This window comes from Scomber japonicus, chromosome 23, assembly GCF_027409825.1.
Source record: "Scomber japonicus isolate fScoJap1 chromosome 23, fScoJap1.pri, whole genome shotgun sequence".
NCBI lineage: Eukaryota > Metazoa > Chordata > Actinopteri > Scombriformes > Scombridae > Scomber > Scomber japonicus.
The window spans coordinates 12,087,679-12,113,070 of NC_070600.1; the positions used below are offsets into that span (position 1 = coordinate 12,087,679).

Genomic DNA, 25,392 nt, shown 5'->3' on the forward strand with positions numbered 1-25,392 from the left:
AGGGGTTTTTTTTTACAGGGCATAATTGAATCTATCAGTTATGACTGATTTTTTTCTTTTTCTTTTTTTTTTATCATGTACTTGCTGCTCTGGAGAACCACATCATCACTTTATATGGAAGTATAAAAAAACTGTAATCTTTAAGCTCATTTTTCATAGGTAGATTTCTCTTTTTTTAAACGCCCAGACATAAGGAGAGATTAGTTTGATGGAAAAATTATCTTAGGGCTTTCACACATGATTTGTGGAGTGTGTAATTATGTATTGGGTTTTTTTAGCTTTTGCAGTGGCCCCAAGCAGACAGTGTTCATGCCACCTACACGGGACACCAATGCTCCCTGTGGCAACACTGGTGTCATTTCTGGTGCAATGTTCTGGCAACATTCATGATCATTTGGGAAGGGAGGCTATGATTTGTTCATACATAGGTGGACTTGGACGTTTTTGTGCTATTTAAGAAATCTCTTAGAAACAAGACTTGTCTGGCCCCAGTTGTTCAGGGGACACTTTGAATTGAACGTCTGCTAATCATCAATATGCGTACGGTGTGGGAAAAGCGGCTCCAGTTCAATGGAGCCTGCATGTGTCCTCGGTCCTACTCGTCTGACCCCGGAGAGAAGGCCTTTCTGAGGCCGGCCCGCCCTCGATAAGAGCCCTCTGGTTGTACTGAAAGAATGCCTTTGTAGAAAAAGATAAACTGTCCAGTGAGCGGATGAGGAGGGATGGAGAACAGAGCCGGCCCTCAGTGTGGAAAAGTCATCTATCAGCTAAAAATGGGTCTGTTCACCGATAAACCAATTAGACAGACAGACCCTCATGATTACAGGCCTTGAAGCAATAAGGAGATACATATAACATCTGTCTTGTTAAATATGTTTTGTTTATTCCAACGTTTAATTTTATTTGCACCGTTTGACCCGCACGCCCACATGTCCAGACTGTGCAGGGTGTATGGAAACCGCCCTAATGCAACAACTCAGACCTCTCATTATTAGAATAGTAATAGCATTTTTAATGTGTATCAACACTACACACTGCTCATTTGGTCAGTATTGTTTATTAACTTTCATGCAGCTGAAGCATATTGTATTACATAGAGATGAAAGAGAGAGGTATTTCTCTAATAGACATGTAAGTCATGTTTAAGCATTACTTAAGTATATTAGGAAACAACTAGCTTTAAATGTTCAGAACTAACTTTTATGATTTTGTCAACATCTATTAAATGAATAGATAATTACTGAATTCATTTTTGAGTAGAATACTCCTTTAATTCAGTGGTTCTCAAACGTTTTCACGCCAAGGTTCCCTAAACTGATACAAACTAGACCACAGGCCCCCAATTGACAAGATTTTGTATCTGGGTCCCCCATCTTATGAGATCTTGAATGAAAATAAATGATTCCTCTTTTTTCTGGAAACCACCTGGAACCCTCCCACAACCCTACTTTGATAACCACTGTTTTAAGTCATGTAAGGTCTATTAGTTAAAAGGTGAATTTGATGGTCATTTGCCCTTTAGCTGTAAACGGAAGGCTACATTAACCAATGTGAATGTGCCTCTGGCATGTGTTCATGGCAACAGACTTGATGATGAAGGACAGGCTTTGGGGAATGTGACTTACTGTAAAAATAATTCATTTTCTGTTTATTCTTACTCAGCATCATTTGATGTTCCTGGATGTCGTCCCATTAAAGTCAGTGGCGTTTTACATCAGTGTTAATGCCCCACCCTGCCACTCTGTCCTCTCTGTCTCTTTCACCCTTAAAAACTGTCGAGCTGGCTGTTTTTTTTGGGCCGCCGGATATTCTGCATTGTCCTATCAGAGCCACCTTGCCTTTTTGCCCCCTGACGTAATGCAACCATGGCTGCTGTTGTAGCACTTTAGCTTATCACACTTGTGTTTAAGATATGAGACTACTGCTTATTATATGTCTCATATGTGTTACTGAAACAACAGTGATTTTTTTCTGTTATGATAATGTATATCAGCAGAGCATGACACAGAATCTCAGCGATTCTCTGTGGCAGGTACTGATCAAAAGGATGAAGAGATAGTTGTAAGGCCTTTCTATCGAATTAGTTACTATCTCTCCTCTGATGCTCTGCTCTGGTCTGTTTTGCAGGGAAAGACATAACCTTGATGTCCCTGCTCAGTTACTAAGCTGCACAGTGATGACACACTCAACAAGATTGAAATCAGGCACACCGAGCATGTATACAGAGACATGTAGGGCCAAGATTTTTACTCTGATATGTGTATTCAAGTAAGGACATCAGTCACCATCTTGTCATTTCTTGAGAGGTTTTTACTATTTTTGGTCATCATTACAAGTTCTTCTCCAGCACAGATGCTAAAAGAAGATAACACTACATATTTTGTGATCATGTATTAGATCAAAGCAGACATTTTTGACACATCTTTACGGATGTCTTCTGGTTGTAGATAAACCATTTATCACCAGTAAACTGTGCAGCCTTATGGAACATCTAAATCTCAATTCTGCTGTTATGTTTTCTTAGTTCATTTTGATGCAAGTCTTTCCTCATGAAGATATTCTGCTTAACCCATTTCTTAATGATGGAGCTGTTTCCTAACATCTTGCACTAGCATGCAGATAATTGAACTGTTTTAATGACTTGGCTTGAAGCCAGAAAGTACAGTTTTGGCAAGAGAACCATATGTTTCACTGAAAAATGTCTGTAATACCCCCACCCTTCCTCCCCCATCTCATAAAGGGACATGACAAGGGAGGGAAATTCTTAAGTGTGTGACTCTTGTTAAACTCTTTCATTCATACTATTATTTCTAAAATAAGCACATTCTTGAAAAGTAAAGACACTGTATCAATTCATTTGTTGGTCACTTGAAGGCAGCACAGAAGTAAACCCAACACTGATGTATTATCACCTCATTGGGTTGATATAGCGACCATGCTAGCAAGCAGTTGCTAATTTACACATTAAGCAGGCACAGAGCAGCATTAGCATTCTTCTGAAGTTGTGTTTTTCACATGGATATATTTCAAGAGCTGGATGGGGCTCATGGTCAGTTATGACTCTATAATTATTTTTTGATCCATGAAGGTTTTGTATTTGTAAAACTTTACTTCAGCTGAGAAAAGAAATATAAAAATCTGTGACGTCATCACAGTGTATAGTCGAGCGGGAACTACTGCACACATTCAGTGTGAAGGATACTTGTGAAGGAAATATCTTGCTATTTAGTAACTAACAGCTCTACTATCTTCACTAGCTAGTCACTAATGTTATCTGTATGAAGATTAGTGCTAGTAAGGCAGCATACAGTGAGTATATCAGTGCTTTTTTTGTCAAACAGTTGACATCGATAAGAGCGGCAGTGAATCGAAACAGTAAATTTGCGTGCTTTTAATGCAAAACAATGAGCTGAAGTTCACATTTCATATCGACATTTCATCCGTATTCATTAAAATCGTAATCACCTCCTTGCCTGGGAGGGCTGCACACGGTTCTGCGCTATGCCTGTTTATCCAGCTCACCCCCCCCCCCCCCCTCTCCAGTGTTCTCCCAGCATTTTCCCACCATATGCACACTGCTGGTATTGACCCTCAACCCACTCCATCTCTCCTCCACTCTCTGCTCTGATCCATGACTCACAAAGCCCATTTAACCTTTACCCAGCTAAATGTGAGCCAGCACTCAGTTGCTACCCACTGCCTGCGAGCATCAAATATCACTTTTTTGTAGTTTCTGCTATTATTTATCGACTTGTTAAGAAATATTGCTTTCGGAGGACCTGATATTTCAACTATTTCAATGTATAATTTCATAATATATGTCTCTCCTAATATTTTTGGGTAAAGTTTACATGTAAAAGCAAATATAGATTACACTTGGTAGAAAGAAGAGGAAACAGTCTCGTAGAGCGCTGGTATTGATGACTGCAATGTACCACTCAGCCCTTTCTGAAGGATAGGGAACCCCTTCGCTTTGTTATTTATTCATTCAAGCCACTCATCCATTACGGCTATGTGACATACTAGCTGCACGATATTCACTCTACAAAAGACCCATTAATAAGTGGAAGAGCAGCTACTTTTCTAAAATAGGTATCACATACTTTTCCCACGCTGGTTTCCTCTGCATACACACAATCACATAACAAGGTAACACAAGCTATCAGATGTCAAGGGAGTGTCCCGTAACTGCTGGATCACATTTACTGCCACGTGTTCGGTGATACAGTCAATACTGTAATCCCCGTTACCATCCTACTGTTTGTGAGCTCTAACTATCCAGCTATCTATTTGTCTATTTCTATCATCTATCCATCAATGTATATGTATTGATCTATCTGTACACCAGTATTTGATTGGTGTTTCTGCTCATTTCCCTCCCTGTTCTGATAACTGAGGGATACATGCTGTGACAGACTGCAACTCTAATGCTTTTTTTCTATCAGACCTAGCCTTCCTTCTCTGTTGATTTCAGGGAAGGATGATGTGGATGATGTGTACCTACAATAGACTATACATCAAAAAGAATATAACATAGAATACATCTCTATGTGGCCAAGAGGCTGACAACAATGGAGAAATACGTTTTCCATGTATGAAAAACTTTTGTGTCAGAGCTGTTGGTCATTTTTCAGATCATAGTTTGCAGTCTTGTTAAACTGTTCAGAAGGTCCAGTTAGTTGTCATTTTTTCTTTTCATTCCCCTGTTTTCCTCTTTGGTAATGGAGTTTCCCTCAGCACTGATGATTTTTGGACATATTTATCTTCCTACATGATGCAGCATTCAGGTATCAGAGCCATAAATCACAACCATTGAACCTCCTTCTTTATGGAGTATTCTTTGAGTTTTTCTTGCCATGTACTGCCAAGCTGTTGCATTGAATTACGTTGTGCACTGAAATTCTCTTAAATCAAGATTATTATTACCTCTGAGAAGTGTTTCTGCAGCTAAAGCCCCACAGTCTGCAGCTCTACACTGACCAGGCTCAGTCTTTGGTGTGGTGGATCAAGGTTAGGATAATATAGTTATATTCTTGGCACCATAAGGGCTACGTCCTGTAGCAAGAATGACTGCACTCTCTCTTTAGGCTTTGTAGCCATGAGAGATGGCTCGTGCTTGAATAATTGATATCCTCTCACATATATATATGCAGAAAATATATTTCTTATCTTCCTGCTTAAAGCACCGCCCTTGCTTTGGTGTATCAAAGCAAGGCCAAAAAATAGTATAGTGAGTGATGAATTATTGAGTGCTTTACCCCTTTTGGCAGGGTATTTGGGATGTTTTAGTGATGTACTGCCCTTTTTTTGTCTGAGAAATAGGGGAAGGATACAAGACAGATAGGTAGATAAATAGATAAATGAAGAAATAAATGATAAGGTTTAGGATTTGTTTATGGTTGTTAAAAATCAGCCCATGAAACCAAAAACAAGCCATAACAAGTACATCATTCACATTAACTCATTTGCTCAAACACTGGCTTTTCACACCTTAGACCCAAAGCAGAGCAGTCACTTTAACACACTGATTGATAGTGTGTATCAAGTATCACCGATCCATATGTGTCAGCACATGAGGGTTGTATTGACACCGAGATTATTGATCCTGGGATTAGGGTTGGGGACCTGGAGGGCATCAGTTTAGTTGAAAGCAGGCGCCCCTGTTTTTAGACAGCTGTGTGATCTTTCACAGGCTCATTAACGTACGCTGGATAGAGTTGAGTGGGTTAACTCTGTTTATCTTGTTTAGTCAAAATCCCAGTGGTCAGATGAGCATTTTGTTAGACACACTCCACCCTAGCTAAAAGGAGACAGGTTCAGTCATGTTAATAGAATAATAATTTCCATAGCCAGTCATGTGCTTTATGTGCTTTTTTCTATAATTGTATAAACTGCAAACAGAATGCTCAAAGGGAGGTAAAAGGTGTGTCTTTTATAAATGAACAATGAATTAATAGTACTACGGCGACCATAATGATAATATCCCTCAAAGAGGCATGGCATTTAATGGAACAGTAAATAAAATAGAGGGCACATTTGCACAGATAGAGTTGTGGTCTGTCCCGAAGTAAACCCTGCTTTGCTGCGAGGTACACTCATTAGCACAGACAGCATGTTTTTAAAGCACCAAAGCGCTGACAGCAGCCTTTGTATAGAGATTGCTGCAGTCTCTCTTTTACAGCTGGGTCCATGCTGTCTGGCGTGCCATGAGCTCAGGCACCGCTGGCCAACAGGGCTGGAGAGTCCCAGTTGCAGTGAATAGCCTGTGTGTATGTGTGCGTCAAGAGATTGAGTGATAGTAAGCTGCTAGGTTCTGCTACTTTGGCAGGTCCAGTGTAGACCCTGGCTATTTAAGTGATATTCTTTTCCGCACAGTATTATCTATGTTGACTCAGATTTTTGCATCCGCATCAGGAGTCATAAGACTAGTCATCATAAGTCATTTAGGCTAGTGCTGAGGCTTAAAAGGTGATGTTTTCTTTTGTTTTGTTTTTAAAGGAAAGCAGGAAAGATCACATTTTTGTTTCATGATCAGGAAGTAGCTGAAAAAACTAGTTAACTAAAACCCCAAATCCCCTGGTTCTGCTTTTCAGATTCTTTGACAAAATGTCAAAAAGTAATTTGTAGTTGCAGCCCTACAGGAGCTATTTGGAGCCAGTTCAAGGACAAATATCCTTGTAGATTTAGGGTTATGGTCTCTTGGTGACATATTTTAATACTGATCACCTTAAGTTGGTCTGAATTGATGTATGAAACAAGGGTTTGATCTTTAGCCTGCCTCACCAGGGGGGGAAAAGAAAGAGGTGTTGACTTGTTTTTAGAGAGTGGTGAGAAATTGGCAGGGGTACAAGAAGCATGTCTCGAAATATTGATTTCTCCTGTTCCAAAAGCCATGTAAGGGTGCCAAAGAATAGATGTAGTGAGGCCTCCTTAATTCCACGATTGGTGTCAAGTAATGAGGTTATTGGGACACACACACAGACACTTTTCTCAGCGGATTCTCAGTTAAGGTGTCCAATTAGTACGAGAGCAGACATTTTTATCTGAAATGTTTTACTATGGCAAGAGATTGATATTCGCTTGCATTAAACATGAGACTGTATGAGCCTTTCAGACTGATGCGACTGATTCTATCATTTGTTTCGTTCACTGGATTTGACTGCAGGTCACCAAATGTCTTTTCTTTGTGAATTTGTTTAATGAAAATCAGGACAAAGGTGGGAAGCAAATAGGACTGTGTTCATGTGTACGAACTGCTGTATAATAGATGCATTTGTGTCCATTTCATGCTACAGTGATCCTACATACCACAGCAAGGAAGCAGCGACATCACTACATTACTGAACCATGACAGCATCCAAATAAGTCTTAACCAAACTCATTTTGCTGCTCAGGTGAGGTCATGAATCATGGGAAGTCACATCATTCACTTCAGGAACATTTGCACGTGGCTTTTGCTGCTTTATTAAGTCTTCTTTTGTTTGCCCACAAAATGTAGCTGCATTAACAAAATTAAGAGCCACACAGGCAAAAGCCACGCGATTGAGCCATTAAGTGTTTATTTGACCTCCAGGGCCATAAACAAATACAGCACTTAAAAATGCCAAAGCACACCAACATGGTTATTCAGCCAACACGAAAGCCTGGGCTAGATTTAGATTACTGCACTGTTTTGCCTTAGTTTAGCCTCAAGTCCTTTTTCAGAATTGGACTGTTAATGTCAAGTCCAGTCATTCTGCTGAAGTGCTTGTTTTAGAGCTTTCACATTCAATCTAGTGGAACTGCTGCGTGGAGTGTAATTAGTCACTTTGTGTTAAGCGTGTGTGCACAGACACACAGAGATTATCAGACCTCACATCAACCCACTTATTAGCAATTTTACACTCACTTTTAACTTATGGTCCCCAACCTGTTCATGCGGTCCCACCTGAAATGCTGGGGACATATTTTGGTATGTAAGTGCACTTTCAATTACATTTTGGAGGTAACTTAATTACTGCCTTCACGACAAAAACTTCAATCCTAGAAGTCAAAGAAGTCAAAGGTAAGATGATGAAGGCGTTAATTGATTTATCAGAACACAAGACTGTGTCCCACATGTTGTTGAGTTTAGGACTGGGGTTAGTGCTTAGAAAAAGTCAACAGTCTGTCAATTTGAACCATGGGGATAGGCATCGTATCAGTTGTTGCAGAAAAGGTGCTCCATCATGAATTACAGGAAAACTCTACACCCCTTAACAGTGGATTCCTTATCATGCTTTAGTTACACAGAGCAGATATTGAAGGAAAAATAAATTGAATGCATTGATAGGGAATGTTTTGTACATGTGATCACTACATGATGTACATGTGTGTTGTTTCCTGCAACTTAGTTGAATATAAATGTAATTTTTAGGACGCAGAGTTAAATGTTATGGGGCTTTCACCTTTGCTGACCAGGCTGATGAGTCCAACGTTTATCAGCATAACCAACTCCATTTCAGTGCATTTTCTATGAGAATACTATATAGATACATATTTAATAATAGTGATTGTTTAGGATTATAATTTATGCACACATGCTACATTTTTCTTGATTGAGTAGACAAAGCAGTTAGAGACGTCATTTGATATCTGAAAAATAGGGCCGCTCCACACATGGTTGTTCACATCAAGGTTAATGTTTGTCAAGGTGCACTTGGGCTGATAATCAAGGCATCCTTCTAAACTCTGTTAATATATTTAGCTGGGAGTGACATGAAATATCATGTTTGCTATGCTGTGAGAAGGACATAGCCTGATCCATACTCACATACACACACGCACCCTAAGGGAGGTTTAACTTCAGTCCGTTCCTCATGTTCTTTGATTTGGCCTAAAAATAGCAGATTTAGTAATCTGCAGTCATCTTCTGTCATCACTCATTCCTAGTTTTGATCTTCTTTCAGGGAATCTTGTGTCACGCGATTGCTGGAGGGTAAACCAATTACACAGGCGTGAGATGCTTTGTTTGTCTGCTGTGAGACGAGCAGTGGAGTCTTTTTCAGTATGATAAAGCTACAATCTGCCATCACTCTTCATGCTGTGACTTTGTTAAACCATTAAGCAAAAGGGGGGAAAAAACATATCCTATTTACAGTAATCTTGCTTGGTTACAGTTGCACTGCCAGACAGAATGTAAGTGCAATATCAGCACTTCACTGTCATAGTAAGCCATAGTAACTGTACAGCCTTTGTGTTTGCTTGTCACCTCCTCCTCACAGCTTTAAGCATGAGAACGAGGTTTTTTAAGGAGTCCCAAATTAATGAGCTCACACAGAGAAATCCCTCTCCACTGCTGTTTCTAATATTTGGAGGCCTCAATCCTCTTCTTCTTCTGTGTTAGGCTGAAGATATGCAGTCAATATTAGGTGTCTCCAAGGCATCCTTTAGGTCTATACCCTCCACTGTTTGCTCATTCTTGTCAACAGCCCTTTGTCTACTTCCCTCTCACTTCCACATTTTCATTTCTCTTTGCCCTCCTCTCATTTTCACTCTCATTGGCTTCTCTCCATCTTTGTCTTTCCCCTTGCCTCCCTTTTTGTGTTGTTCCCTCAGATAAGATGGTCTCCAGGGTGCGGGATGACATTTTTCCCGCGTGTCACTGACATGTCATGTCACCGATGGCCAAGCTCTGCCTGGTTAAGCGCTCCAGGCGTTATCCTGCTTCTGACTCTCTCCATAGTGATGAGTGTTACAGCCGCTCAGACCTTGATGGATTTTTAGCAATGTCAGCCACCTCAGGTCTACATACTTTAAAAAGAATATAGAACTAGAGCCAAATATTGAGTTCAATGGCCACTCAGAGGTTGGAGTCCATCAACAACAAAATGTTTTAAGCATGTTAGTATTAACAGGCCTGTTTTTTTGTGTTTTTTTAAAGAATTGTTCAGCATCATTATGCATGAAAGCTCCCTCTATTTACTACATGTTGCACAATACCCCAGAGGCCAGATGCTGGGTTTCATTATGTTGGCTAAACCAGCATTAAGTTCACATGAATCTTTTGAACCTCAGGCAGGTTTTACTGGCTTTTTACTCTCGTTATTTATAGACTCATGCTATAGTCACAACCACTCTTAGCTAGGCATGCTTTTGAAATATTTGTTTCTGGATAAAAAAGTAATGATTTCCATAGTAGGTTCTGGTTGTGCAGTGGGGCACTGTTAAGCTTCATACTCTTCTGTGATTGAGACAATCCTTCATGATTAAAAGGCTCACCAAAAAGGTTGCATGGATATTTCTGCTCTCGTATGAAAACACCTAATATGTAGAAAATCTTTCTTTGGTGATGTTTGATTTTACTTGACAGACGGATCTGCCCAAATCAGTATCAGATGTATGGTTTATGTAAAACACTGGCGAGGGTGTATATCATCATCCTTACAGTGGAGATGACATAATCTAAAATCTACATCACGATATACAGGCTTTATTCACAGCAGACACTCGTCATAGTAGGAAAAGCACAGGTGTTACTACTAACATCAAGGATGGCTCAGTTCTATGAAAGTGTGACAGTGAGTCCATACACACAATACTAGGACACTCACACTATAGCAGCTACAATATAACTCAACCATCATTATTTTGATGTTTACACCTCTTATTGTTAGATTTATCTGGGTTATAAATAAGTATCACATAAAGCGTTTATTATATTCCTGTTTCGTGTCGTTGAACCAAAAGTATGATCACCAAATAAGGATTCTGCACCTCTGGACTGCTCTTTGGTCATATTGGTCGATTGGAGGTTTGGTTAGAGGTCATAGGTTGTGGTATGTGGTTGTGGTTGTTTATTTGAGAGTAAATTTAGGTTGCTAAGAGATTTACAATATTGTAAATTAAGTCCATTTGGTTTACAATACATCCTTATATATACACATATATATATACATATCTTAAATCCACAGCCTTTTTCGACATGACATTTGTATTTAAATACCATGCAAGATTAGCCACAGCAGCTCTTATCTCTTGCAGAGCGCTTAAGTAAATGTAAACACTGCTGCATATAGCATGGGGCTGTGTTCTGTAAAGTTGAACAGGTCTTTGTTATATCTCTGCGTGTAGGAGGGCATGTTTGTGTTAAATTAGCTTTTCAAGTCCCCCCAGTATAGCCTTGGGTGGCGTCCCCCTGCACAGGCTGCAGAAATCCTGCATTAACATAGAAATCAAACTCAATTGCAGGCTCCTCTCTCACTGATTGAATGGAGCCAGGCATCCTAGCAGAAGTATTTCATCTGCGCTGATGCAGGTCAAACTGCCTGTTTTTTTTAGCCATCTCACAAATCATCTGCCTTTCTGCAGTCTGTTTCTTCCTCTGTAGCTCCGGACCTCCCACTCCTCTGCTGGTCCCTGTCATCCTCATGTTTCTTCTGCCTCTCAGCCTCACTCTCACTTTCATACACTCCCTCCTTTTGGCCTCCAAAATGAGTCTGATGATTGGATCCAGTCCCTAGAGAGCTCTCCTACCTGGACGTTTTTACAATATGCTCCCCTTCAAATTCAGAAAGCTTAGCAGAGGATCAGCAGCAGAGGAATGCTACTTCCTACTGTTTCTTAATCTTGATTTATCTTTCTTGTTCTTACCAACTCCGTGTGCATGTGTGACATTCTTGATGACTCCATTGTGCTCATTGTGTGGTGTCGAGTGGGAACAGCAGGGATGGGAGAATTGTCCCTTTAACCTCTCGAGGGAAGGAAAAAGCCTAACTTTCTAGAGGCAGTAAATCTCTCTGATTAAACTCAGCTCTCTTTGGCCGCTCTTTTTGTGTAGACTAGACTGTGTGTGTGTGTGTGTGTGTGTGTGTGCTCTGTCATCTGAAGGATGTTCACAGACTGTTAAAATTAAAAAAAAACATTCATGTAGCTATGGTAACGAACCTTCCTTCTTCGTCTCTGTCTCTACACACACACACACACACACACTGACACAGATATACAAACACTACAAGGGAATGTCTGGGTTTGAACTGTTCAAGAGAGACTTCAAAAGCAGCTGGAAGAGCCAACATTAGGTTTTTAGTGTTTTTTAATCAAGCCTTACCATAAAAATCATTTAAAATCACACTATTTTTGCTACTTTGACATTTTATAGTCAGTGTCCAAATAAAACCATGTTCCAATTGAAATTTAGTGACTTTTGATGATTTTTCAAATAAACTGAATTGTTCCTGTATATGTTAAGAAAATTAATTTATTTTGCTACATTTGATTGTCTGAAAAATGCATTGACACAAAAACAGAGAAAAGAAAAATAACAAGGCTATTATTTTGTTGAAGTTGACGCTCTGGAGATACAGAAAAAGTTTAAATCTGTTTTCACAGTTTAACAATCCAGTGTGAATACTACTAGATTTATCAGTGTAGGAGCACAGTGATAGACCATCTATCTCCAATTTTAGTTCCTCACAGCTTTAGTGTCCAGAAACAGAACAGAACAGAAGCTTCAAAACAGCAACAATGTTTATTTAAAGAACGGCATAATGACACCTAGTTGTCACATCGCAAAAACAATTTTCATGTGGTTGCTTTTTAATGTCTTGTAGTGCTGTTTGGTTAACTCACAGATACAGGGAAAATGCAAAAACAAATGTTAATTTCTGTGTACCAAGGGATTTGTATCTATAGGACAGAATGACACGGTGCACTAAACCCAACCTGGCAACCATCTTAATGAGGTCATTTGTCATTATCCGTGACTATAGGAACATGTAGACAGATGTACGCCGGCATAGAACACACACACGGTGTAATAAATAACCCCTGGGCCTACCAAAATCACACAGATGTCTGATACCCGATGAACAAACAACCTTCAGGCTCCTGCAGACAAGCAGTCATCACTGTGCAGGTGCTACTGATATCAGTGCTTTTTTTTTTTTTTTTCATAGTTGAGTCACACTTCTTGCTGTCAGAAGAAGTGTTTGGTAATTTGACACTGCACAGCTACAATATAGTATTCTCAACTTCAAATTAAAAGGCAACGTAAACACCCACACTTCCTCTGTTTGTTGATGTGGCTGTTGTTCTTGTTGGGGGTTTTCTGCAGTTTACAGTGACCAGCTGGAGGGCATCTGCTTGCTGGAAAACAAATGTGTCAAAAACACACTCATTCATACATAGACATTCATATTTGGTGGTTTAGACATTTTCTTAATTTCCTTCAGCATTGTCAGTGAGAGAGAATAGGCTGAGAAATGAGGGCAAAGACATTTGGATGGAAGCTTACTCCTGCGTTTTCTATGCAGAGTTATTATGCTCCAGTTGCGCTGTTAACAGCTGGAAAACATCATCATTTAAAAGCAATTTTCCTTAACAATGATTGTAGTACCATGAAGCTTGCAGTAGAAGTGAAGACTGTGAAGAAATGCCCTTTACATATAATATTTGAAGGATCCACACAGACTTGAATTTTGCAGCTATAATGAAAATAATCTTATTGTCCATATGGACTTTTATGAAATTTTAGGATTGTGATTTTAACAGGGTCCATGTGACATAATACGATTAGTGTTCATCCTAATATCATTCAAATTTTCCCTAGACATATTTTGAAATGAGAGTTGACACTAGTTTTGGCCATAGTTCACTACACACATAGTGTAGCGTGGTTCCACTACTGTATTGAACATTGAGTATGTACTCATACACATTAAAATGACCTGTAGACAGTAGAAATTGCTGCACTGCTACAAGCCTCCTCCAACTTCAGTTGCTAATGTTCTTTAGGGGATGAGAATGCAGAGAAAACCGTGGCCTGGAGCACATCTTTCCATAAGCTGCTGGAAGCTGCTTTCTTTGCAAGTCCAGCAGAGACCTCTTTGATGTGAGCCTGCAAAGACTGCACCATGACTTTGTCCATGACGGGAACCTGTAGTAATATCACAGACTAAAGCAGGCGCCTTCTACAAAACTTCTTTGCCAGGTCTTTAAGCAGAGCTTTACAGACTTTCTTCATGCTCTTCATGTCTGGGCAGAAACCGTCAGTTATAGCAAGTCCTTCCAAAGTCTGGTTCACCAGTTTCTTTGTGTGGGTGACCCACTCCTCCTGGCTCTGGTTTTGGAGAGTGTGACACTTAGTCAACACTCTGACTGTGAGCAGGGTAACAAACAACAGGAGCTGGTTCCCACTTTCTGCCTCAGCTGAGGACTCACAACCTGAAGAAGCAGATGGATCAGCAGACTGTAGTTGGTCAGTTGGTCCAATGTGACCTCGGAGGATTTCCTCTTGTGTATCTTCATATACAGTATTTCTTTGTGGATCTTAGCCCAGTACATTTATCTTCAAGTATTTATCTCTGAATCTGAATCTGAATACTTACAGAGGTTATATTCTTATCAGGCGAGAAATGTAACACAGTAATATAAAATATAGAATGTAACATAGATACATGGTGGACTAAATAAATAAATTGTCATATGAATAAATTAGGGGTAAACTAGGTGTTTTTTGAAGCAGCAGCTGGAGAGTCAGAGGGAATATTTCCTCTGGATAAATAGATTCCGACAACTAAACTAAAACTTACTATGAATTAGATCTGGTGGTTTTGTCATAGTTAAGCCAATTGGGCAACGTGCTTCTGAGTCACATAACCATTGTACGCTAGTATTTTAGATTGCTGTATTGGTATTCTACTTGGGTAACAGATATGATGCTTCAATCGAAAAAAGAAAAATACTGTTTATGAGGAGGTTAGGTGGGTGAGGATAGTGGTGCCATGTTTGAAGATGTGCACATATGTCCTAATATTGTCTAAGAATTAGGAAGGCAGGAGTGGATGAAGGCAGTCAGGGTGTGTGCTAAGTGTGTTTTTTTTCCTGGCAGCTGCTACTGTCGCTGATTGCTGAAGCCCCTCAGCCAAGGGGATTACAGCAGGCACACACACACACACACACACACACACACATACATTTCTATTCATGCCTGGGGTCAGTTATTTTATCAGTCTGCAAAATACCCCCGCTCCCTCCATCCCATAACATAGACATTCACACACACACACACACACACACACGCACAAACACACACACACACACACATTCACCTACACACACACAAAAACACTCGTGCAGTATGTTGGTTCCTCATGAATCTATTATCTCAGGCAGCTAATTGAAACAGAGATAGATAGTAAATTAAAGTGACATTGCGCTGGGCTTTGGTCCACACAGCTTTAGTAGTCAGACCTACAGTACAGTTGAGATGATACTCTAGTTGGTATGAGGACATTTAGAGGAACACTGGGCTTTACTGCCAGGGAATGTTTAGATATTCAGAGTTTATGTCACACATTAAGCAGATATTTCACAACTTTAGCATTTAAAAGAATTACAAACATATAAATGTCTGTTTCACTGTTTTTATATCGTCATATTGTCCAACCTTGCTATTATGTGTAATGGTCTTGATGCTCTTGGCTCAGTATGGTTTATTCATAAAATTAAGTAAGTAAACATAATTTTGGTGGCACCATTTAGTTAAATATGCAATAGAACATTTTTAAATTAAACATTGCATTTTTGTTTTCATATCCATGGTCTCACTCTTTTTCTGTCTCCATGGTAATGCCAGGAGTTTGGGGTCAGGTCTAGCATTTCTCTCCTTCTCTCTCTCTCTCTCTCTCTCTTTTTTTGCTCTGTCTCTGTCTCTGCTACGTCTCCTCTACCCCCCACCCATTTCGCTCTGATGATAAAGCGCTTTTAAATTTGCTCGTTAATAATGCATGTTTCTGATTCTCACTCGCCCTTTCACTTTTTCATGTATTTTCTCTCTCTCTTTCTCTCTCTCTCTCCCTGACACACACATTCTCTCACTTTCTCCCATCATCCTCACTCTGCGTCTCCTGCCGGGGGTTTTCTGATGTCATGGTGCGTTCCTGTCTCTGTTCGTTAACATCTCCCTCTCTTTTTCCCCTCTCTTAGACTCATCTGTGTCTGCCCTCTCTGGTCTCAGTTCGGCTCGGTTCAATTTGCTTCAGTTCGGCAGAGATCAGATCAGTGCTGCTCAATTCAGATCGGTCCAGTCCAGGTTCTTCAATTCTATATAATTCAGCTTGATGTATTTCAGTTGAGATCACATCAATTACCCTTTCAATTCTCCTTTTCATTTCATGTGACTGATTAGATTCAGATCTGGTTAAATTTCAATGTGCTGATCTTATACACTGATAAATGTCAAATAGCTGCCTTATTTCCTCCGTTTGGCTCCCTAACTCTTCATCGCTCTGTTTCCATGGTAACGCGTCACGGCTTGGGGTTGGGTTCGGTCGCTGGTGTTTCTCCAATCTCTACCTCTCTCTCTCTGTGCCATCAGCTACTCACCCGTGTCATCGCAGGAAGTTCAACAAAAAGACCCCTCACTCATCTTTTTACATTACCCGACGAGTTCAAACAGCTCGACCTCAGCTTATTAATGGCTACTCGCGTCTCTCACTATACTCTCTATCTCATCTGAGCTAACTACAGTTTTAATGGCTTCATGTCTAAATGGGTTGGCGTTCTTTGTCTGTCACATTTGTTTTGCTAATGTGAGATGAATGGAGAGGCTCTCGGGAGATTATGATAATGCATTCGCGGTCACGGAGGGAAGCCTGTTTGCAGGAGGTGGGGGGCACTGTGTGTGTGTGTGTGTGTGTGTGTGTGTATGTATTGATGTATACCCATTCATTTGTGCATGTCCCCTGCTGGAGGTAAAAGTAATAAAAATCACTGGAGACATTTTGATTATTGATGGAAAGACTTGTGTTCAGCAAGATGCACTCATTTACTGGGTATTCCCTGGAGAGCTGGAAGGATGTGCCCCAGTATTCATGTAATGGCTCTGTGTGACACCGGCCAGATCTGATGAATGAATTGAAGTCTGTTAGCTTTGAGGGCCAAATATATCCCTTTGTCTATTTTATTACCTGATTTCATTATAAGAGTTCATTTCCAAAATAATGAATACATGTTTTAGAGAATTGTATTATTTTTGTCAAGCAGGGAGATTTTATGTGCAGGACTTTAAGTATGTCTTAAATAAGTTAACCAAATAAGTTGTATTAAGAACCATAGAATTGCATGATATCACAGCAATGATAGTAGCTGTAGCACAACTGTTTAGGATACATCAAATGAGATTTAAGAAGTTTGATTAGGCGATTTGATGGACTATGCATCAGTTTAGTATCATAACTACATAGCGCTTTAGCCATAGACTGTATGGCTTTAGCCTCATCCATAAACATCTGTGCTGATGCCTGATATCCTTCACTCTGTTGCAGGTTTGAACCATCTTCTGGAGACAGACTGTAAAGTAGCAGGACAAAGCTGAGATTGATTTCTCACAGGTAGGTAACAATTGCTCATATTAGTCCACTTTCTCTTCATGGTAGTAGCCCCTTAGCTAATTGTAATTGGCTCTGGGTATGGCCAATGCTCTAATGCTGTACCAGTGAATAAGTTGGCCTATTTATCTGTCAGGCTCTTAATCACTCATAATACCACTGCAGCTGGTTTTGCTTTTCATACATTGCTATTAATGGATGTGTTGATTTGTCTCTCCCTCTATCACCCCAACCTCCTGCTGTAGGTTTTGGTCACATAGCATGTCTGGCCGTGTAGCCTTTTGTATACAGGTATTCAGTGTCATCCTGAGGGGATTCAGCGGATCTATCTGTCCAAAAGAAAATTATTTTAATAGATAAAAAGATCTACATTTGGCTGCTTGAACCTTTGCTAATGCTGAGCAGTGTGCAGAAATGATCTCCACGTTTGTACACCTGTCCTTGATAATATAAACACACAGGCCACTGCCTCAGGTCTCACCAGACAATGAGGCAATCCTGTCCGACAGGAGAGTGGGCAGCCCAGCCAGCTGGATAGCAGAATCCGAGATACTCTTGTCTCGGGCAAAGATGAGGGCAAAGCAGTTTGTCATTTCTCTCCAGGAGGTCAGAAGCAGTTGCAGTTAGTTTACTTCATTGTTGATGCAGCGGATGTTGGAGAGGAACATTGATAGGGGAGCTGGTCAACTGGGGTTTGCCTTTAACTCAGCTTGGATGCTGGCTTGTTTGCCGCACTTCGGCTTCCTCAGGCACTGCTTCTGGCGTCCTCCTGCACGGTTGTTCCTGTGGCACAATGCTGAGGTCTGCCCGGAGCAAGCCGAAGCAATGCCAATGTCTCTCCAATGTTTCTCCAGTGTATCTTAAACATTTATCAATCTGGTTGCTTTTGGCATTCAAAAAAAACATTTGAATTGTCAGACAGGACTTGTGTTTGGAAAGGCATTTTATCAGTTTTATCACCATGGCTGTACTTTAAATAAGAAGGTCAGTTAGCATGGATGAAAAGTGCTGAGTATTAAGGCAGTGACTGATGTATAACGTGCAGTCATGACTATGCCCACTTGATATTTGCAGCTTGCATGCTCACCAGATAGTAAATCAACAAACCAAGGTCATATAACTCAATGCTTGTAGCAGGTGCCTATTAAGATCGGTTTGTTTTGTGGTTTGCTGTGTGGATGATAAAATAAGTACAATTCCCTGCAGCAGAAAATGAATGATGCATATTAGTGAGTAGATGTGAAGACATTTAGATGCTGGAAACTGGGACATGTCATAAGTTGACAGGTCAGGCTTGTGGTTTGAAAGACTAATCCAATGTACTGCTAAAATGTCCTGCTAAAAGCCATTTGTGAAACACAATTGAATATATAGACACAAACCCTTAAGCCTACATAAAAAAACATTGACAGTAACAATATACCCACACAGAAATATGAGAGGACAATATGATTTCATAGATTGTGTTTGGTGTGTTTGAATATATTGGGGATATGAGAGCTACATGTCCTGGCATCACCTGCTGCTGATCATGTGAACACAGACCACACACAAACAGAAAGAGGAGAAAGTGCTCCTATACCATTTTATACACCTAGGTAAACAATGCAGTGCAGCTTTTTTCAAATGTAATGGGCATTTATATAAAAAAATCTGAGTTTAGAGGTAGAGAATGACAAAAAAAATATGATTGAATATATGTTGGGATACAAATAATAACATACACAGGGCTTCCCCGTTATTGTAAATGATACAGCTTTAGATTTGGCACTACTTTAGTACAGCAGCAGCACACATAGCTTGTGTCAATGAACACAGATAAAAGGAGTAGTATACAGTATGGTGCATTTGGCTTGTGGAAAGCCCATAAAACATATTTGTCAGTAGGGAGCTATGGTAAGTAGAGCAAGTGAGAAGGGTGCTGCAGCACAGTGTTACATAACACACCACTACAATGTTTCTGTTTCCAATTACTATCATTGTTACCTGAATAGTCTCATGAGAGTACTCCACAGTATTGCACTGAAACATCATTTTAACAGTGTGTCAATATTACAGCAGTTTACAGCAGTTTACTTTACTTAAAAGATATGATGGCAAAGTTTTTATTTTACATTTTTAATGTGGTTAGTGTTAGTGTTTGGTTGTGATGATGGATCTACTCTCCTGTCCTCTCTGCCCTCCTACAGTTTCTCCATCCCTCTCTGTGAGTAATCATGATGAACAGATGGATGGAGGATGGAAAAATAGGGGGGGCATGCCAGCTTGGTGCACCATTATAACACCGTCCACCTCACCTCCTGCCCCTTTCTCTCCTGTCAACATTTCAGCCTGCTACCTCACCCCGACCCCCCCCCCCCTTCCAACACTGTCTCTCTTTCATTATTATGTCCCCATATCTGCTCCACTAGCTCTTATGGTGTTATCAGTCAGTCCATCCATCAGTTTGGCCATGTCTGATCATCTATTTTTATCAACAACTAGTGGCCTGTTACTGTTAAATTTACTGTGCATGTACTGTATATTAGACAAACACTTACTCAGTGAGCTTTCATCTACTAAACGCTCAGTATGCTGTGAATTCTATACACTATGTTCTAAAGGTGCAATGAATATTTTGAGGCCAGTAATGAGATTTGAGTTTTGTTGTTGAAGCACTGATTTCCAGTCCTATAAATCATGTGTCCATCTAGTAGTTGTTACTGAGAGAGGAAAAGATAATGGAATGGTGTTAGTGACTTTGTTTATGTGTGTGCCTGCCTGGTAAATTGGTAAAGACATATATGTCCATCAGCTATAAAAAGGTATAGCAATCTTCTCCTGAAGGACACAAAAACACACTCATGTACATATACTCACACAGTCAGTCAAGTCATAGTTAAACCCAGAGTCACGTACCAAGGCCACGTGCTTCTATCTGCTCATCAATACCCGTTACCTAGCAATAGCTCCCAGGAATACCAATGAGACTTGGCCAGTTTACAAGTTCAGTTGGATTTATGTGGCCATGCAATGTCACTTTGTAACACTGTATTACAATGAGACTGACTATTGATTTTAGCTGCTTTTTATGCAACATGAATGCTTGTTGCATTGCTCTTTTCAAGCACACTTTTTCACAGTCATGTAAGCAGCTGGTTTCGGATCAGAAATGTAGTCGATATTCACTGTGATCGATCCAGTTGCTGGTTCTAATGTTTAGCCCTGGCTGCTGAACATTATTCCTGCAACATTTTCTTTTCAACGTTTTCTTTTTAAAACAATGCATGTAGGAATTTTGTGCCTTTATTGGATAACGATGACAGGAAATGAGGGGAGAAGGAGATGGAGAATGACGCGAGCATATATTTAAAGAGAGAAATCCACTGATTGGATAGAGGTTGTGGAAGTAGAAAATAAACTAATATGAATGGTTAAATGGGGAATAAACTCATTGGATCAAAAAAATACAGAGAAGAACAATGTAAGGAGCTGTATTTCATGTAAATATTTAGTTTTTTAAGGAATTATGGCAGCATTTGAATTTAAAATAGATTTTTTTTTAAATTATTACACCAATAGCTCAGTTGTTATCATTTAAAAAAAGACTGAACAGGAGATAAAACAATTGACCAAGAGGTTATGTTGTTACCTAAAGATATTTTTCAAGGATATTGTGTATCTTGTCTGTGTGTGCAAACATTTGTGTGTATTTTAGCATATATGGAGACGCACATGTGCACACACAGACACACACACACACACACACACACACACATTACACACACACACATCCTTATGGATTGAGCCACGTGGCCTTCTGCTCCGGCTGAGCCCAAAGCATTTGATGAGATGACCTTTGACAGGCGAGACATGCACTCACAAACACACACACTTACACACATACGCACTTATGTGCACATGGGCACACACCCAACAACCAACCAAGCCGCCGGCAGCCAACAGACTGGTCCATACGCCTGCGAAAATGTGTGCAATTGTCCAAATATCAAAGCACTATAATTGGATGTGAGATGAAACGAATTGTAATGGCAGCTATCAGAAATGTTTTTTAATGAGTTACACATGGATGAGCTTTGTTTTTAAGTAATTATGTCTTCACAAATATTGCAGTTTAATCAGTACTCTCGGTTCATTGAACATGGATAGATCACTTAAAATAATTGGGTGTTCATTACACATGTTTCATCATAATCCTTATTTTGCCAGTATTTTTAATGCTTATTTTGTATCATTTTGTCAAAGTAGGTATTAATTTGTCTTTTTTACAAGATGAATACAGCAGTTTGTGTTAACAGGAATTTCAGGCCTGTGGGTGTGACTCTGTCTACCCTTCCCATTTTCTCACCTTTTGAGAGAGGATCACTCTAAATGTGCCTAGGGCAAAGCAGTTCATGAAAAGCGAGGACTACTCACATTCCCTTAATAGAAAAAAGGAAAGAGGAAATTTCAGTAAGAGACTTTTTTTGGTCAGAGTCTACCTATTCATATCAGGTATTTGAGGGAGCTGTGAGATGTATGGGAATTCATTACAGTGGGGTTAAATTTTAAATCAACCTCAGGAGACAAAGACATACACATTCTTTTATGGTTTAAGTCTCATTTTTGTGTGATAAATCTAACCCTCCATATGTCATGTGCTGCATAACATAGTCACTTAAAAAAGCCGAGTGGAGTAATTGCAAAGACTAATTGATTTATATGATGTATTGACACATGGTGTTCATGGGAGTTCGGACATGTACAATGTAAGTTTTGATTCATAGCTGAGCATTGGATTTCACTCATTAAAAGCATCACCACAAAGGCACAAGTATTGTACATGATCAGGCCATCTCCTACTTTAAATACTTTCCCACAGTAGCTGTTTATATCCTGTGATACAGAGTGAGTGTGGTTACATGTGCTTTTCCAACATTACTGCACAGCTCATATCGAGTAACAATCTACACAGAGTGGAATTGTGGCCACATCCTTTAATACTGGATGTGTCACCTTGGGCCCTAGAACACCCCTGCCGTTTCAGCGCTACCCCGGTGGTAAACAGCACGGAAGGACAATAGCTCCCATGGGGGTTTGGAGAGGTGCGGAGTGGGTGGAGACATGGCCTGGCGCATGCTGACCATCAGCACTTCACAAAGCCTCAGAGAAAAGCAGGCAGTGGGGGATTCTGTGGATGGTGCTAGAATAACTGACCCCAAAAAAGGAAATCCCTGAGTGTGTGCACGTGGAAAAGAGGCTGAGATAGTTTGTTTTGATTAGATGGCTGTGTGTAATCTGGTTTGGGGGCTATTGGAGACAAAGAGCCTGCCAGTACTGTAAAGAAGTGGTGTTAGTGTAGGGAAATCTTCTCTTACAATCACTTCCAATCTAGCGGACAGCTTCCGATGAAGTCATCAGTGAAATTGCAAGGCTCTCCAAAATTAAACAGTGGTCATTTGTTCCAATCCTGACACCTAGAAAACAGGGAAGGTAAAGTGGGAAAAAAACTGCAGAAGTGTTCTTGATACTGGAAAGAATATACTGGACATTTATTAGGTATGAGTATTTGTAATTTTTGTGTCAAGTATACAATATTTTCCTTAGATAGTGGAATTCAATGTACAAACTGATCCGTGGAGGATTCTTTGTTTCTTTGATTCTTTGCTTGACCAGTATTACACCATCTAGCTTCACTTTAGCTTGAGAGTGAATGCTTTATTCCTATCCATCATACCTTCCAAGGTAATAAAAGTGCAACATTATCCTACTATTGTTTGCAGCATATGCGCTTTAGTAAATAATACTTAACTGTGTAAAAAGATATGAAACAAGTATGAATAGTGCCCCATTTCTCAAAACGGATTTGTAAGGCAATGCGACCCCTTGTTTCCCTTTATGATCAAAAAGTCCAGTCAAGGCATTGCCCCAAAGAGGTAGAGCCTTTTTTTCACCTTACAATGGGCTTTGTTCACAACTTGATGGGGTTTGTCAAGAAGGAAAAAAAAGAGGAAAAGGAGACAGATCAGCCACGCCAATAAAGTTATCAAATTGACAGAGACAAAGAGCAGGTTGAAGGTTTCTATCTGGATTAATCCCTTTCTTCAGAGGTTTACACAGAACTGGTATTGTGTCTGATATTCGCTGACAATGTTTTTCATTTTGCATTTCTTCTCTGCAGACACTAGAAGTGGCTTTTTTGTGTTCAGCCCCCAAACCTGGCTCTTAAATGCTGTGTGAAACCATAGACGAAAGAAAGTGAAAGAAAGCTAAAAGGAGAATGAATATTGGATTTATAGTCAGATAGCCAGAAACATTTTGCAAAATGAATGTTACTGTTGCTACATATCTGTTAAGTGCATAAATAGTCAACTGTTTGCTATCATTTTTGCCATTTCAATGTAAAAGTATGTCAATGTTGTGTTCACAAATTATTTTTACTGGCCCCAAAAGGCCCAAAAATTAGTTTACTGAAAATGGTCAGATGAGAAATTAAAGGAAGTAGCAGTTCAGGCCTGAATACTTGAACCCTACTGTGGAGGGATCTGTGGGGTACATTGTGCTGCCATAGTTTGGGTCCACTTATCCCCTTAGAGGGAAGGGTCACTGCAAGTCAGTACAAAGTTGTTCAGACTGATGACCTTTGTCCTATGATGAAGCATTTCTATCCAGATGGGAGTGGTCTCTTCCAGGATGACAATGCCCCATCCATAGGGAACAAAGGGTCACTGAATGGTTTGATGAGTATGAAAACAATGTGAGTCATATGCTATGGCCTTTACAGTGACATCATCTCAACCAAAGTGATCACCTACGGGAGATTTTTGACCACTGTGTTGGACAGCACTATTCTCCACCATCAAAACACCAAATGAAGGAATATCTTTTGGAAGAATGGTTTTCATCCCTCCAGATGAATTCAGACACTGTAGAATCAATGACAAAGCAGTGACAAAGGCTTATGTTAGCTAAATTTTTAAAAGAAAAGTGGATATTCCCTTTCATATTTCAACAAGCACCTATTTCTCACACATTATTGCAAGGTTGGTTTTCAGAATACTGTTAGACAGCAAGGTTAAGTTCTCTCCTCAGGCATTGGTTGCACAATGGCTTTGTTCAGTGTCGTAAGCAAAGGCCTGTGTATGACCTTGTTGATGTAAGATGATGTTTTTGTTTTTTACAAGAGGATTTGTCTGTCCTTTTCCTTTCCCATGATTATGATTCAGAAGCAGGGTTATTGGATTTTTTTATTTTTCTGCCCAGCTTCAGGTCTGTTTTATCTTATTCTAGTCACAGTTTTAGTGGTTCAGATTACCCAGTGGAGAAGTCTGTTTTCTCAAATGTCAGCAGTTACAGTGGCTTCACATTTTGGCTGCAGTTCCTTTTCCTTACCCGCTTTATTTGTGAGAACTCTCATGGCTCAGAGCCTCTATTCTAGTGACCTGATTACTGGAGACATGCAGATTGTAAGAAGGCCACTTCAGTTCAGTGTCTTCTATTCAGTTTGTTGTGACTGTTCAAACAAATGATTATAACTGTAATGTAATAAACACACAAGGCGTCTATGTGTTTATGTTCAGTTACTGTGGGAGACTCAGATCTGTCCGTTTACTTAGAAAACATGCATGCACTGTTAGTCCAGAAACTGAAAGCGGTCCAACTCAGTCTATTGTCTCAGAAATATCTCTGTCACTATGATTTGATGTGACTGCAGATGATGATGTTTTCATCCCTCCCTCTAACGCTCGTCCTTCCTCCCTTCACTTCCTCCCTCATCTGTCTAGTCAGGCTGTCACCCCTCAGTGTCTTTCAGTGTGACTGAAGGCTGTGGAGTGACCAACTTAGCAAGTTGCTGCAGGCTTTGCAAACTGAGAGGCGAAAACACTGTTGGGGTTTGTGTCAGCAGCAGGCCTCATGTCATTTTTTGTTGCTGCTGAGAAATGCTAAAGAGAACCTACAAAGATGAAAGCAAAGATTTTCTGTTTACAAAAGGTATAAAAAAAAAAAGTAAGAAATCCTCACCTTTGAGAAGTTGAAACCACTGCTTCATAATTGACTTAAATTA

At 39.9% G+C, this 25,392-nt stretch overlaps 1 protein-coding gene across 1 annotated transcript in view; it reads left to right on the top strand.

Annotated features, from left to right (window-relative positions):
* The window catches only part of nrcama (neuronal cell adhesion molecule a), a 51,936-nt gene that overhangs the window by 5,516 nt on the left and 21,028 nt on the right, over nt 1-25,392 (top strand). The window contains exon 2 of the mRNA XM_053314100.1: nt 17,286-17,351. The gene's annotated coding sequence lies outside the window, so the exon portion shown is untranslated. The remainder of the gene's footprint in view (nt 1-17,285; nt 17,352-25,392) is intronic.